The following is a 917-nucleotide window of genomic DNA, read 5'->3' on the forward strand; positions in this document are numbered from 1 at the left end:
CCTATGTTTTCGTTCTTCATAATTTTCATAAAATGTTCAAAACTTTTACTCATCTGACATTTAAGTACAATTTGACCAGTTAGGTGTTTTCCTTCTAGGTCATTTATCAGCATTGCAACTTCAAACCTGTCAATACTAAAAGTTTTGATAGAATCATGCTGGGATGTCGATATTAACTCACGCCCCGTCGGTGATCCATTATCATCATGTTGATGATTATCCTCTTTCTCTTTCTGACTCTCCAATTCCTCCTCTTTCTCACTTTTATTTTCTTTATCACCATCTACGGACCCTTGTCCACCTCCCTCAATGCTATTTTCACATCTCTCCTTAGCTTCACTTCTTCCTGACTAGGATTGTTCAGGAAGCTCCTCTGAATCCCTCTATACTATAGCCTTTTTTTTGAGTGGTCAGACGTTGATCCACTTTACTTTGTTTTCTTTTGGGAGACATGTTTTACCTACAGACAAATAAAAATAAAAATTACATTACAGTTGATGTATGCATAGATTTTAAAAAATATATTACAAATACCATGAATACCGACACACCAACAGCCACCACCACAAACACCACCAACCAATGCCAATAAATAAGCAAATGCCACGAATACCGACGCCACCACAAACACCACCAACTAATGTCACCACCAGTGCCACCACGACGACTACAAACACCACCACCAACACCATCCAACTATACCACGACAGTCAACGGAATATGCGATGGAAACTAGGGATTTCTCGAGTTCTTCCTACTATTTTACCATCAAAACTCAAAATTGTAAACCCATTCTCAAAGATAATACAACTAAAATTTTTATTTTTTATCATTAACTTAAAAGTCCTAATTTTTTGGAAAAAAAAACAAATATAGAGCTCTTCTCAAACTCTGTTGCCTACGAAGACAAAGAAAAC

Source organism: Capsicum annuum, chromosome 7 (assembly GCF_002878395.1).
Source record: "Capsicum annuum cultivar UCD-10X-F1 chromosome 7, UCD10Xv1.1, whole genome shotgun sequence".
Classification (NCBI taxonomy): domain Eukaryota; kingdom Viridiplantae; phylum Streptophyta; class Magnoliopsida; order Solanales; family Solanaceae; genus Capsicum; species Capsicum annuum.